A 16,144-nucleotide genomic window follows, 5' to 3' on the forward strand; every position below is an offset into this window, starting at 1 on the left:
ACTTGGAAAAGTCATTTGAATGAGGTCATTTTTGAGCCATTTACTCATGTGCAATTCTATTAAATTTATGATGGCCAATAGTATTCTCATTTTGGTCTTTAGCTCTTTTGGTAGTTAGTCAATTGTGTTTACCAGAGAGTGATCAAAGGATATTTGAGACTAGATTTTGGCTTCCTTATTCTATTGAATATAAAATTGCTGGTTGAGGTTTTAAAATCCTTTAAATAATTTGAAGTATTCATACTGTATTGTTATGTGAAAAAAGTTTTTACAACACTATGTCATAATATGACTCCAATTTTGTAAAAGATCTATGTGTATGTGTATATATCTGGTTGGGAAAAGGAAGAAAGCTGTTAAATAAAATATGAATCAGTAGTTTTATTTATTTCCATGTGGTGGAGAATATGAGTGAATGTTTTAGTAACTACCCCCGCCCCCCTCGCCCCACGCGAGTTTCATGTCTAAAAATGCATTTAAAAAATATAACTGGAGGGTTCTGTTTATGCAGAGATGGCAATAAATTAAGGAAAACACTCTAAGATATTTGTTCTTTATTCTAAAATAGCAGCATATTCAGGGGTCTCATTAAGAATATAATTTGGGGTACTTGATTTTTTTCCAGTGGCTTCTCTTTTTGTGACTGAAGAAAGCCTTCCTCAGTGATAAATGCAAAGAAATAGAGGAAAACAACAGAATGGGAAAGACTAGAGATCTCTTCAAGAAAATTAGAGATACCAAGAGAACATTTCATGCAAAGATGGGCTCGATAAAGGACAGAAATGGTATGGACCTAACAGAAGCAGAAGATATTAAGAAGAGGTGGCAAGAATACACAGAAGAGCTGTACAAAAAAGATCTTCATGACCCAGATAATCACGATGGTGTGATCACTCACCTAGAGCCAGACATCCTGGAATGTGAAGTCAAGTGGGCCCTAAAAAGCATCACTATGAACAAAGCTAGTGGAGGTGATGGAATTCCAGTTGAGATATTTCAAACCCTGGAAGATGATGCTGTGAAAGTGCTGCACTCGATATGCCACCAAATTTAGAAAACTTAGCAGTGGCCACAGGACTGGAAAAGGTCAGTTTTCATTCCAATCCCAAAGAAAGGCAATGCCAAAAAATGCTCAGACTACCACACAATTGCACTCATCTCACTTGCTAGTAAAGTAATGCTCAAAATTCTCCAAGCTAGGCTTCAGCAAAATGTGAACCGTGAACTTCCTGATGTTCAAGCTGGTTTTAGAAAAGGCACAGGGACCAGAGATCAAATTGCCAACATCTGCTGGATCATCAAAAACACAAGAGAGTTCCAGAAAAACATCTATTTCTGCTTTATATGACTATGCCAAAGCCTTTGACTGTGTGGATCACAATAAAACTGTGGAAAATTCTGAAAGAGATGGGAATAACAGACCACCTGACCTGCCTCTTGAGAAATCTGTATGCAGGTCAGGAAGCAACAGTTAGAACTGGACATGGAACAACAGACTGGTTCCAAATAGGAAAAGGAGTACGTCAAGGCTGTATACTGTCACCCTGCTTATTTAACTTATATGCAGAGTACATCATGAGAAACGCTGGGCTGGAAGAAGCACAAGCTGGAATCAAGATTTGCTGGGAGAAATATCAATAACCTCAGATATGCAGATGACACCACCATTATGGCAGAAAGTGAAGAGGAACTCAAAAGCCTCTTGATGAAAGTGAAAGTGGAGAGTGAAAAAGTTGGCTTAAAGCTCAACATTCAGAAAACAAAGATCATGGCATCCGGTCCCATCACTTCATGGGAAATAGATGGAGAAACAGTGGAAACAGTGTCAGACTTTATTTTTCTGGGCTCCAAAATCACTGCAGATGGTGACTGCAGCAATGAAATTAAAAGATGCTTACTCCTTGGAAGGAAAGTTATGACCAACCTAGATAGCATATTCAAAAGCAGAGACATTACTTTGCCGACAAAGGTCCATCTAGTCAAGGCTATGGTTTTCCTTTGGTCATGTATGGATGTTAGAGTTGGACTGTGAAGAAGGCTGAGTGCCAAAGAACTGATGCTTTTGAACTGTGGTGTTGGAGAAGACTCTTGAGAGTCCCTTGGACTGCAAGGAGATCCAACCAGTCCATTCTAAAGGAGTTCAGTCCTGGGTGTTCTTTGGAAGGAGTGATGCTAAAGCTGAAACTCCAATACTTTGGCCACCTCATGTGAAGAGTTGACTCATTGGAAAAGACTCTGATGCTGGGAGGGATTGGGGGCAGGAGGAGAAGGGGACGACAGAGGATGAAATGGCTGGATGGCATCACTGACTCAATGGACATGGGTCTGAGTGAGCTCCGGGAGTTGGTGATGGACAGGGAGGCCTGGCATGCTGCAATTCATGGGGTTGCAAAGAGTCGGACACGACTGAGCGACTGAACTGAACTGAACTGAACTGGATTGCAAGGACATCCAACCAGTCTATTCCAAAGGAGATCAGCCCTGGGTGTTCTTTGGAAGGAATGATGCTAAAGCTGAAACTCCAGTACCTTGGCCACCTCATGTGACGAGTTGACTCATTGGAAAAGACTCTGATGCTGGGAAGGATTGGGGGCAGGAGAAAAAGGGGACGACAGAGGATGAGATGGCTGGATGGCATCACCGACTCGAAGGATGTGTGTTTGAGTGAACTCTGGGAGTTGGTGATGGAGAGAGAGGCCTGGCGTGCTGCGGTGCATGTGGTTGCAAAGAGTTGGACACGACTGAGCGACTGAACTGAACTGAACTGAATTTAAAAATATTAATTCCAAAGGCATTTTTCTCCTCCAGCCTTTGAGCTAGCCACCAAGATATTCTTTGTTTACATAGAAAAGAAATTAAAGATATTTTTATATTTTCTCCCATTTCACTTGTCCAGTCACATCACTGATTACAATCTCCCTTATTTGAAGGAAAATTTTTGAATTACTACTAATTAGAATAATTCATTGGCTAGAGAAATTGTTGAGGGGCCAACCTCCTTTTAAAATTCTAGCTAGCCTGCTAGATAAAGTTGTCATTACATTTAACTTGGTCTTTAATTATAAGCAGATGGATGAATTATTTTAATCGCTGCTATATATCTTAACAGTAGTTCATACATTGACACAAAGTGAAGAACATCAAACAGAAATTAAATGCTAGGGCAGGAAAGCAGCCAGCCTTCAAGGGAAGCAATTGATCACAACCTGTCATCTTTAAAGGCCAGAAGAATGCAAAATAAACACTTGGGATTAGTGTACTAAATACGGTTCATCAGTCTTCAGCTCTGCCCTTTGGTAATTCATCTATCTCATTTATTTTAATCCTTTATCATGTATCTACCCAGCTCTGTAATTAGCCTTTCAGGTATCCTCTCTCTCTCTCTTTTTTTCCCCTGCCTTTGAAATTGTGTGTGATGAGATTCTGCAAAGAGAGGATATTATTACCATACCCTACAGAAGAAGTGACTCTTGCAATGATTCTGTTTTATAGCTTACATGCTGGAATTCCTACTAAAACTTAGAGAATGTGCTAAAGTTAGTTTAAAGAGAAAGTCTTAGTAAATTTGCTATGTTCTTTCAAATGGAGAGTTTAGTTTGGCTATAGGTAAACTGATTTTACAGGAGGATTCTGGATCTAGGCTCATTAAACTCAAAATGCTAATTGATTTTTAAAAAATAAAATGTACCAAAATTAGCTTCTGAATTAAACTCATTAAATACTAGCATTTTATTGATTTGTTTCTGAGTGAAGTGTTTATTTTTCCTTTACTAAAAAGAATACCATTAGTAATGTGTTTTCTCCCATAGCAATGCATATACTGAGATTATAGTAAATTATATTTGGGATTTATACTCTGCCATGAATTTTGCTGTATAACAATGTATTCCCACAGATCTTTTATAAGATGTAGATTTATTAATTTATTCATCAGTCTCAGAATATTACCAATGCTGAATCACTTTAATTACTTATTACTAAGCACTGAAAACCTGAAACAATGCATACAATTCAAATAGGTGTATTGTTTTTTTTACCTTGTTGTTGTAAACATGAGATAGTTTCTAGTATTTTGGGTGTAGACGTAACATCAAAATACTGAGTTATCATAAGCTTCTTTACAAACTCAAGAGTATGGGATTTTCTACTTTTAGGTTCACTTTAGTATGATTCATTCATTTTGTAGGTTATCTAAGGAAGATTTAATCCTATCTGACTTTCTGTTGTAATGTCTCTAGGGTACTTGTCTTTGATAAGTGTTGGACAGTTCCCATGGGCTTGAACCTTTCTTGGAATTAACTGAAGACCAAGATGTCTTGGAGTTTTCTGTGAAAAATTCATGTTCTAAAGCTAGAATGTATATTCATTTTAAAAATTCTCAGATGCATTCGTTTATTTACATGATTGTTCCTTTTGTGGTAAGGATTGATTACTTTGGAAGAAAATATTCCAAACATGGGGCTATCAACAATAGTATATGTGTTTTGGAACAACAGATTGGAGGAATTTGCACACAAATACTGAGAATCAGCAGAGAGTCAGACAAGCTCATATACATTTTGTTTGTATAGGAACCTAACGCAAAGAATTGCAGATTTGGAGGCTTATATGACCCATCTGGAAAAGGAAATGGCAACCCACTCCAGTATTCATGCCTGGAAAATCCCATGGACCGAGGAGCCCGGTGGGCTACAATCCATGGGGTCACAAAGAGTCAGACACGACTGAGTGACTTTGTGTGTGTGTGTGTGTGTGTGTGTGTGTGTGTGTATGACCCATCTACCAAATTCATTTCCCTTGTTTGTTCACAAATAAAAAACACGAGTGGGAAATTACTAGTTTTTTTAGTTAATTATTACAGCTGTATGACTAGTTTCTGTGTAATCTTCAGAGAATCTGTTAACCTCTTGCAACCTACATTTTCTATTAAATAAGATACAGTACATGAGACAGTGTATTGAAAAGCAGAGACATCAGTTTGCTGGCAAAAATCTGTCTAGTCAGTTCAGTTCAGTTCAGTCCCTCAGTTGTGTCTGACTCTTTGTGACCCTGTGAACCAGAGCACACCAGGCCCCCTGTCCATCACTAACTCCTGGAGTCCACCCAAACCCATGTTCATCAAGTCAGTGATGCCATCCAACCATCTCATCTTCTGTCATCCCCTTCTCCTCCTGCTCTCAATCCTTCCCAGCATCAGGGTCTTTTCAAATGAGTCAGCTCTTCGCATGAGGTGGCCAAAGTATTGGAGTTTCAGCTTCAACATCAGTCCTTCCAATGAACACCCAGGACTGATCTCCTTTAGGATGGACTGGTTGGATCTCCTTGCAGTCCAAGGGACTCTCAACAGTCTTCTCCAACACCACAGTTCAAAAGCATCAATTATTTGGCATTCAGCTTTCTTGATAGTCCAACTTTCACATCCATACATGACCACTGGAAAAACCATAGACTTGACTAGACAGACCTTTGTTGGCAAAGTAATGTCTCTGCTTTTTAATCTGCTGTCTCTGTTGGTCATAACTTTCCTTCCAAGGAGTAAGCGTCTTTTAATTTCATGGCTGCAATCACCATTTGCAGTGATTTTGGAGCCCAGTAAAATAAAGTCAGCCACTGTCTAGTCAAAGTGGTGTTTTTTCCAGTAGTCTTGTATGGATGTGACAGTTGGACTATAAAGAAGGCTGAACACTGAAGAATGGATGCTTTGGAACTGTGGTGCTGGAGAAGACTCTTGAGAGTCCCTTGGACTACAAGGAGATAAAACCAGTCAATCCTAAAGGAAATCAACCCTGAATATCCATTGGAAGGACTGATGCTAAAGCTAAAGCTCCAATACTTTGGCCACCTGATGTGAAGAGCCAACTCATTGGAAAAGACCCTGATGCTGGTAAAGATTGAGGGCAGGAGGAGAAAGGGGCAACAGGGATGACTGAGATGATTAGATGGTGTCACCAACTCAACGGACATGAGTTTGAGCAAAGCTTTGGAGGTAGTGAAGGACAGGAAAGCCTGACATGCTGCAGTTCATAGGGTCACAGAGTCGGGCACAATTGAGTGACTAAACAAAGACAACAACATGAGAAATAGTAGCACTTGATCAACTTTCTTCTCTCCTTCTCACCTCCCTCCTTTTGACCTTTTTTATATGTGTATTGAGGAAGAGAAAACTAACCCCTTATGGCCAGGATCTAGTCTGCGACTCACAGCTGGGCCTTAGTATTCTCAAATATTAATAATTTTGTAGAATGTAGACATCAGATATAGCCATTCTGGAATCTTGATTGAGCAAGTCAAATCAAGGCAATTCCATAACATGTCAGAGCATGGACTACATCTCTAAGATGGCTCACATTGATCCCCTCCTCCTGGTACTTGTGCTTGTGTAATCTCTTCCCAAATGTATCAGAGATTCTTCCTGTGACCAACAGCATGCAGTAGAGATGATGGTGTGTGATTTTTATGGCTAAGTCATCAAAAAACATTGAGGTTTCTATTCTGGTCTCTTAGATTCCTTGCTCTGGAGGTTACGAGTCGCCATGGTGTTAGGAAACTCAAGCAGTCCTGTGTTGAGCCCTGTATGGGAAAAAACTGGGGCCACACACTACTAACAACACTAACTTTCCAACATTGTGAATGGAACATCTTGGAAGCATATCCTGCAAGATAGGGACCTGGCAAGACTTTAAGAGTTCAGATGATAGCAGCTCTGGCAGATATTTGGACTGCTACCACATTCGTGACTCCAACCGAGAAACATCCTGCAAGTTACTTCCAAATTTCTGACATGTAGAAATTGTGAGAGATAATAAATGTTTATTGTTTTAAGCCACAAATTTTTGAGAAAATTTTTTACATAGCAGTAGGAAAGTAATACTCCTCACCAGAAGTTCATGCCTTCTTGGCGATGCAGAGCAGTCTGCTGCTGCTGTTTTCCTCTTCCAGTCGTGTTCCCACATAAACAGAGTGGTGTGCTAGTAGATGTTTAACAATCAGCTCTCACAAAATCAAAGAAAAAATGCCCTGAATTTTAGGATTTGCTAGTTCACCATTGCCAATCTCATGCTACCAATGTGGCATCATTGAACATGGAATTGTAGTGATAATCAAAGTGCATATGATTATATAAAATTTCTTCCATACAGACACAATAGATATCAATAACCTTAAGAGCATAGATAATAGTAAAATGCAGTAAGGTAATCAGGGGAGATGAAGTTTGAATATTTATTACTTTTACTAGCTTACATGATTTAAATTTCAAAGGTCATTATATATAATAATCTGCTCACAAAATTCCTGAAAGTTTAACAATTGGATCTTGTGAGCTAGTGTGAACTGATTTCAGCACACCGCTGCCAAAGTGATTTTTTGAGTGACAATGTTTATTTAGATTCTTGTTTAGTTGAATTACCATTTGGGTGGTGATAAACCACATCTGTAATAAATTGTGTTAACATCTATATTGCTGACCCTGTTTGTGATGCCAGTTACCTCACTGTTTGCTGAACCTATGGTAGGCAACTTGTGAGCTAAGAGGCTGGAAGGAGACTCAAAGAGCTGTAGGAACTGCAGACATGTTTACTCCCTCCTGGCTGGAACAGCGGCCACAACACAGACTATCTCCTCTCTGACACAGCAGCTATAGCCGCAGCCATAACATAACCATAACATAGCCATAATATAACCTCATATAACATAACCATGATGTTGCCCCAATGTAGCCCCAATGCAGCAACAGCCAGGGCTTTCATGGTGAAGCTCATACAGGCCTACCACACAAAGTAGACTGTGACCAAGCGAGCACCTCATGACATGCATGAACACTGCTATAACTGATATCAACTGTTATACAACCATGCAAAATCATTGTTACAGAACATGGGGTGAGAGGGTGTGAGAGCATGGGGTGAGAGAGCCTGACTAGCACCATCTTGTTAATTTCCCCACAATATCTATAACAAATTGTGATCAGGGCACCCTGATGAAATAATTTTAGGAATTCATGACACATATTTGGTAGTAGTCATTACCCTGCAAGGAGCTGGACCTATTATTTGCTTCTAGCTTAAGCTCTGAATATTGGAAGAATCAACAATTAGCCAGCATGGCCTGTGGCTGTATGAAAAGGAAACAACTGACTTTCACATTTTAGGGGCACACAAGTGAGTGGACAATCTCTTTTTGCTTCCACATCTGTCCTGCTTTTGTGGGGTCATTGTTGTCTTCCACTTTTATGCTTCTAAATCTTTTCTTAACTTCTAGGAGACCATACAATTTACTGGTTGTGAATATGGGCTTTCAAATTATGACTGTTTCCTTGCTCCTCAAAGTTAATAGCTGTGAAAACATGGGCACATTACTTAGCCTTTCTGATATTCAACTTCTTTATCCATGAAGAGCATTGTTATGGGGACTCCATGAAATTGTGTCTGTAACATGCTTACATAGTACCTGATGTGGATAATGTATAATATCATTAGCCATTATATATTCAAAATAACTAGCCAATTCACTGACACCATCTCATGCTGAAATGAACTTTAGTTTTCAGAAGTTCCTTAGGATCTTTTTGCATTATAAGCTTCTTCTTAAAATCTTCATTCTGTTCTAAAAGTATCTTCCCAAAATGCTTAATCTGAGACAGGTGGTGAAAGACGGAGGGGGCAGGCCAGGTAACCCAAGAAACTTCCAATTTCTGGTCAGATAATACACTGGAAAGGGAAGTACCTCTCTTGTAGGACTAGAGTCATCCTCTTAATGGGAAAAAGGGCAACACCTTCCCTTCACGGAAACATGAAGATGGAGAATCATTGTGTGTTGGTTACTTTTCCTATGTCCTCCTTTCTGTGTTTCTCTTGCTGCTAAGTCGCTTCAGTCATGTCTGATTCTATGCGACCCCATAGACGGTAGCCTACCAGGCTCCCCTGTCCCTGGGATTCTCCGGGCAAGAACACTGGAGTGGGTTGCCATTGTTTCTCTTAAGTACCATTAAAAGCCGACCCATCAAGCCAAGGACTGCAAGATCTTTTGTCTTTGTTAGAGCTTCTTTTTATCCCAGTTGGGGTTGTGGGAGGAAGTATTTATTCTGGACTAGGACAAGATCCTTGGTTTAGGTTCTACTCTCCTAATCCATGTCCCCTTGGTCTTTCAGCGCTAGTCATGGAAAAGAGGCACCAGGTATCACCAGTTATCCAGATTGTCCTCCATTCACTCCCCTGAGTAACTCTGAATTGATCAAACACAGATTTTAGTCTCAGTTCTACTCCTTACCTTGGACAAATCACTTAACTCCTCAAAACTTCTGTATATTAAGCCATAAAATACTCATAGGAATGGTTTCACTTCTCAGGGTTGTCATGAGGATTAAATGATGTATAATGTTGCTGCATATAAAGTGCTTAATAAAATGATATTTTTACAGAATAATTATACATATGCAGGAAACGCTCCTCAATATGGATTTTTCTATTTCAGCTATTTCCTATTTATTTCACCAATCAGTCCAAAAATTTTCCTTGCAAATATGCATTGTAAGTGACTTAAAAGATTGTACTGTGGCCTGGAATATTCAGCTTCATTCTCTAGAGCCTCAAGCAGTGCCAAAATCCAGAAAAATGTATTTTTTCAAACATGTGACTACAGGGAACAATGATGTTGTACCTCAAATTAGGCCAAAAAAATTTAAAAAGAAAAAAGAAAAGCACCATTCATGCTCCAGAAGGTGATGAAAGACAGAGGAGCATGGTGATACAAAGCTGATGGCTGTGGCACACATCTTCTGATGATGCCAGAGAACTGACAAGCCGACTGGACAAGAGAGACACTCATGGGCTAATGCGGCAGCTACTTGAATGTCTTGTTTCTTATCAATCTCCTTGGAGGGCATGCTCAGAGGAAACCTTTGACGATCTGATGCCTGGGCTCAAACTAATTTTTGTCATGTTGGTGCCACATCACAGCACTGCCAACCCTTGACCCTCCCACCCTCCCTCTCCATTTCATCCTAAAATTACAAATATTTTCACTGACCTTATTCCTTCCCTCCCCCACTTACTTTGATGAATCAGTCAGATGATGGCTTGTAGATACACATCAGGCTTGCTAACTAATTGGAAAATTTCCAGGAACATATCAACAATGGTGATTTGGAAAGTAATATGCCCTGGAGTGTTGTCATAAGGATAGTAGTGTTTTTTGTTTTTCCTTGTAGCAGCTTGGTTTCTCCTCCTCAGGATAACTTTTACCCCCCATCTGAGATAGCTCTATAATTAAGAAGGATGGACTTGTTAAGCTTTGTAAATTACCAATTGACAAGTAATTTTATTGAGTACCTTTGGAGTTCCAGCTTGAGTCAGAACGGGCATAAAGATAAGAAGGTAGAGTCCCTGTGGTCATGGGGCTCACAAGAGGACAAACTAGTAAACAGACTGATTTAATACTGTTTGGTGAAAAACATGATCAAACTTTCCAGAAAGACAATGAGTGTCCTTGAAGCAAGAGAGTCAGGTACTCCTGCTGAGATGGGCTGATTCACAAGTTGGGTTTTGAAGAGTTCGTTTGTTACTCATCCCTCTCCAGACCCATTTTCCTCCCTTCTTTGCCTAGGAAGCTGACATGTGCTGTGGTAGATACTGTAATATGATACCCAGATTCCATTTCAGGAATGAAGGAATTATTCTCTCAGCTGCTGGAAGACAAGCTTCAGACGTAAGCCCCTTTAGGGGATTGCATCTCCTGGAGAAACTGCCTCCTGTGTCCAATGACTGATAATTACCAGGATAGAAAAACCAGCTTCAACTCACTCCATCTTTAGAGAAGTCAGTTAGTTCAGTTGCTGAGTTGTGTCCGACTCTTTGCGACCCCATGGACTGCAGCATGCCAGGCTTCCCTGTCCATCACCAACTCCCAGAGCTTGCTCAAACTCATGTCCATTGAGTTGGTGATGCCATCCAACCATCTCATCCTCTGTCATCCCCTTCTCCTCCTGCCTTCAATATTGGCCAGCATGATGGTCTTTTCCAATGAGTGAGTTCTTCACATCAGGTGGCCAAAATATTGGAGTTTCAACTTCAGCATCAGTCCTTTCCAATGAACACTCAGGACTGATCTCCTTTAGCATTGACTGGTTGGATCTCCTTGCAGTCCAAGGGACTCAAGAGTCTTCTCCAACACCCAGTTCAAAAGCATCAATTTCTTTGGCGCTCAGCTTTCTTTATAGTCCAACTCTCACATCCATACACGACTACTGGAAAAATCATAGCCTTGACTAGATGGAGCTTTGTTGGCAAAGTAATGTCTCCGCTTTTTAATATGCTGTCTATATTTGTCACAGTTTTTCTTCCAAGGAGCAAGCATCTTTTAATTCCATGGCTACAGACACCATCTGCAGTGATTTTGCAGCCCTCCTTCCCCCTCCCCCCTCCTCCCTCCCCAAATAAAGTCTCTCACTGTTTCCATTGTTTTCCCATCTATTTGCCATGAAGAGCTTGGACTGGATACCATGATATTAGTTTTCTGAATGTTGAGTTTTAAGCCAACTTTTTCACTCTCCTCTTTCATTTTCATAAAGAGGCTCTTTAGTTCTTCTTCACTTTATGCCATAAGGGTGGTGTCCTCTGCGTATCTGAGGTTACTGATATTTCTCCCAGCAATCTTGATTCCAGCTTGTGCTTCATCCAGCCTGGCATTTCACATGATGTACTCTGCATATAAGTTAAATAAGCAAGGTGACAATATACAGCCTTGGTGTACTCCTTTCCTGATTTGGAACCAGTCAGTTGTTTCATGTCCAGTTATAACTGTTGCTTCTTGATCTGCATACAGATGTCTCAGGAGGCAGGTAAGGTTGTCTGTTATTCCCATCTCTTTAAGAGTTTCCCATAGTTTGTTGTGATCCACACAAAGGCTTTGGCATAGTCAATAAAGCAGAAGTACATGTTTTTTTGGAACTCTCTTGCTTTTTCAATGATCCAGTTGATGTTGGCAATTTGATCTCTGGTTCCTCTGAGTTTTCTAAATCTAAATCTAAAACTTGAGCATCTGGGAGTTCACAGTTCACATGCTGTTGAAGCCTGGCTTGGAGAATTTTGAGCATTACTTTGCTAGCGTGTGAGATGACTGCAATTGTGTGGTAGTTTGAGCATTCTTTGGTACTGCCTTTCTTTGGGATTGGAATGAAAACTTTTTCCCGTCCTGTGGCCACTGCTGAGTTTTCCAAATTTGCAGGCATATTGAGTGTAGCACCTTTACAGCATCATGTTTTAGGATTCAAAATAGCTCAACCGGAATTCCATCACCTCCACTAGCTTTGTTCATAGTGATGCTTCCTGGGGCCTTGAGAGATCTTGAGAGAAACTGGAAGGATAATCCCAGCTCCAGAGCTCATCTATTTCACAACCTACCTTCTCCTCTACCCAGTCCTGTTTCTTTCCCCTCCATTGCACACATGACCATACTAGGAATGCTCCCTAGTAAATGTCCTTCTTGGCACTCTATCTCTGGTGAACTTGACCCATCTGTGGACTTCAGCACCCAGGTTTCTGTGCTAGCTGGATTCCTGATGGGTTTAGCCAGTGGCATATGATCAGAGGTGGGAGGAAAGGGAGGTTTATACTCTGTGCCTCTGCCTTTTTCCACAATGTTCTCTGGAAGTAGTTGGTCCCTTGGGACTCTGGCTCCTGCTCAAGAGGGCCCTTCTCCCCAGTGATGGCTCTCACCATTGCTTCCCTTTGCTCCATCAGGTCTAAGAGTGATAATGTTTCCCTCTTCTGCTAGTCTCCAGAGGCCTCAACATCACTAGTTGGTTTCCTTAATCCTACTTCTTAACTCAGAGATCCTTTGGCTCAACCTTCAGTTGAAGCAGTAATGTGCTGGTAAATGTTTCACAACTGGATTTCTGGAAAAAAAAAAAAGCTCTGATTTGTAGCTTTTGACAATTTCTATGGGGTAAATTGGAGAAGGCAATGGCATCCCACTCCAGTACTCTTGAAGGAAAATCCCATGGACAGAGGAGCCTGGTGGGCTGCAGTCCCTGGGGTCACTAGGAGTCAGACACGACTGAGCGACTTCCCTTTCATTTTTCACTTTCATGCATTGGAGAAGGAAATGGCAACCCACTCCAGTGTTCTTGCCTGGAGAATCCCAAGGACAGGGGAGCCTGGTGGGCTGCCGTCTATGGGGTCGCACAGAGTTGGACACGACTGAAGCGACTTAGCAGCAGCAGCAGCAGCATGGGGTAAATAAGGCTTCCCAGTTGGTGCTAGTGATAAAGAACCCACCTGGCAATGCAGGAGACACAAAATACATGGGTTCGGTCCCTGGATTGGGAAGATCCCCCGGAGAAGGGAATGGCAACCCACTTAAGTATTCTTGCCTGGAGAATACCATGGACAGAGGAGCCTGGTGGACTACAATCCATGGGGTCACAAATAGTCAGGCACGACAGAAATGACTTAGCACACAAGGGGTTAATACACCCACTGGCGGCCCAACACGATGCTATTAAATTTGGAATTGGAAAAAAAAAGTTAAATAGTTCCACTATACAGTAGTCCCTCCTTATTTGAGATTTAGTGCTTTCTTCAGTTACAGTTACTCTCAGTTAGCTGTGGTCCAAAAATATTAATGGAAAATTTCAGAAATACATAATTCATAAGTTTTAGATTGGGTGCTATTCTGAGTAGTGTGATGAAATCCCATGCCCTCCTGTTCCATCGCAGGATGAGAATCATCCCTTTGTCCAGCATCTTCTGCCAATTAGTCACTTGGTAGCCTTCTGGGTTATCAGGTTACTTGTCATGGTATCACAATGTTTATACTCAAGTGACTTTTTAAAAATTTAATAATGGTCCCAAAGTGTAAGAGAAGTGGTGCTGGCAAGTCAGGTATGCCGAAGAGAAGCTGTAAATGCATTTTTTCAAGTAAAAAAGGGAAAGTTCCTGACTTAATAAGGAAAGAAAAAAGTCATAGTCTGAGGATGCCAACATCTATGGTAAGAACAAATCTTTTACATGTGACATTGTGAAGAAGGAAATAAAATTCAGGCTAGTTTTGCTTTTCCACCTCAAATGCAAATGTTATGGCCACAGTACCTGATGAGTGGTCATTTAAGATGGAAAGGACATTAAATTTGTACGGTAGGATATTTTGAGAGAGAAATAGAGATAATTCACATAACTTTTATTATGGTATTTTGTTAAAATTGTTCTATTTAATAATTAGCTATTGTTCTAAATCTATTACTGTGCCTAATTTATAAGTTAAACTTTATCATAGGTATGGATGTATAGGAAAGTAGTGTAGATTAGATACAATTGGCAGTTTCAGGTGTCCATTGGAGGTATTGGAGGATATACCCAGTGGATGAGGGGGGACAACTGTGCAAATACAATAGATGTAAATAATCTCAAGATTATATGAAATAGTAAAATGTAATAAAGTAATGAGGTAGGCATGAGTATGTAGTATTTATTGTCTTTGTTTTTAATATAATTCAAATAGTTGAAGTTAATTTATTTGAAAATATTAACAGTGTTTAGCAATCAGCTTGAAAAATTCATAAGAATTAATAATTTCCTCCTGTGAGTCAGTATAAACCAGCTCCAGAATACTATTGAATTGAAGTATCTAAGTAGAATTCTGTGTTATGTTGAGACTCTGCTTGAAACAGGTAAAGAAAGTGAAAGTCACTCAATTGTGTCCAACTCTTTGTGACCCCATGGACTATACAGTCCATGGAATTCTCTAGGCAAGAATACTGGAGTGGGTAGCCTTTCCTTTCTCCAGTGGATCTTCCCAACCCAGGGATCAAACCCAGGTCTCCCACATTGCAGGTGGATTCTTTACCAGATGAGCCACAAGGGACAGTTAACCAGGAAAGTTATAGGTGAGATTGAGAAATGAGTGGTAAGGGTGGGGTTGAAGCTGAAGTTGAGTAAATGATAGGGCAATTAAGAAGTGTCCTAGACCAGTGTGTGAGTGTGCACTAAGGTGTGGCCACTAAACAGATTCTAAATTTTCTAAACAGTGGGAAACACAGATTATCATGGACCTCTGACCTTGACAGTTCTTTCATGGCCTTTTTTGACAGTCCCTTTATGACTTCCCTTGTGGCTCAGCCAGTAAGGAATCTGCCTGCAATGCAGGAGACCCAGGTTCAATCCCTGGGTTGGAAAGATCCCCTGGGGAAATAAATGGAAACCCGTTCTAGTATTCTTGCATGGAAAATCCTATGGACAGAGGAGCCTGGCAGGCTATACAGTTCATGGGGTCCCAAAGGGTTGGACATGACTGAGCAACTTCACTTCTTCACTTCTTCATGACTTTTGGTTACTTAGCTACATTATGAACATCAGAAAGGAAGGGTAATCTGGAGTTAGCGAAGGGATTTGATATTTCAAATGAGATTTTCCCATTTCCAGGGACATGAGGCCAAGGATTCAATAGTGAGTTCTGTGTCTCAGGAGTCTTGATATGGAATGTGGGTGTTTGAGTTGGAAAGAAGATGAAATCTTGTTGGTTAGCAAAGGTCGAAAAGATGAAAAATGGGAAGACACTGAGCAGACAGGAGTGAATTTGCAAAAAGAAAGTTTTTTGTTTCCCTTTAGAGCTAGTTTTCTTCTGATTTTTTTTATTATAATGGTGTGTGTGTGCTCAGTTGTGTCTGGCTGCTTTGCAATGCCATGGACTGTAGCCCTCCAGGGTCCTCTGTTCATGGGATTTTCCAGATAAGAATACTGGAGTGCATTGCCATTTCCTTTTACAGGGGATCTTCCCAACCCAGAGATTGAACCCATGGCTCCTTCCATGTCTCCTTCATTGCAGGCAGATTCTTTAAGGCTAAGCCACCTTGCTCAACGTTAAACACCTTGAAAGTGAATAGGTGACTGCCTCCAAGTCTCTCACATTCCTACTTACAAATCCTACCAGACACAGAGGTATGGCCTATCCCCTCCAACTCATTTAGTTGGGTTGGCTCACCATATCTGTGGGCTGTTTTAATGGCGGTGAAGCTCTGTACATGTCTCTGCCTCAGTTTTCATGGTGAGGACATTGGTGCTTAGAGACAAATAAAGACACCCTAAACTCTGAGAGGAGGGAGGGACCCTTTTACCTAAATGCAATGCCATTTCAGGTCTCTGTCTCCATT

This window comes from Bos taurus, chromosome 13 (genome assembly GCF_002263795.3).
Source record: "Bos taurus isolate L1 Dominette 01449 registration number 42190680 breed Hereford chromosome 13, ARS-UCD2.0, whole genome shotgun sequence".
Lineage (NCBI taxonomy): Eukaryota > Metazoa > Chordata > Mammalia > Artiodactyla > Bovidae > Bos > Bos taurus.